Source organism: Gavialis gangeticus, unplaced genomic scaffold, assembly GCF_001723915.1.
Source record: "Gavialis gangeticus isolate Ggan-Ray unplaced genomic scaffold, GavGan_comp1, whole genome shotgun sequence".
In the NCBI taxonomy this organism is placed as follows: domain Eukaryota; kingdom Metazoa; phylum Chordata; order Crocodylia; family Gavialidae; genus Gavialis; species Gavialis gangeticus.
Genome location: NW_017729026.1, coordinates 35567366 through 35567706, shown reverse-complemented (window position 1 = coordinate 35567706; position 341 = coordinate 35567366).

Below are 341 nucleotides of genomic sequence, written 5' to 3'. Positions count from 1 at the left end.
GGTATATAATGAAGTCTTTTTCTAAACCTGCTTTAAAGTAGTGACTTGTTATTCAAAATGAAAATAATATGAATGATAATTCAAAATAATGTTAAAAAATAGTTTGCTGGAAAGAATTTCTTTAAAATGAATAAGAGGGAAGTGTCAGATCCAGTGTAGTTTTATATATTTTACCATTCACTTACACAGTCTACTTGAACAATACACATTTAAGTTTCTTCTCCCCTCCACTCCTATGAAATACATATTTGCAAACAATCTATTTTTATATTCTTATTCCACCTACCTTGATCTCACCCACCTCTCTTCCCACATCGCTGCTCTGCAGCCACTCCTTGTGC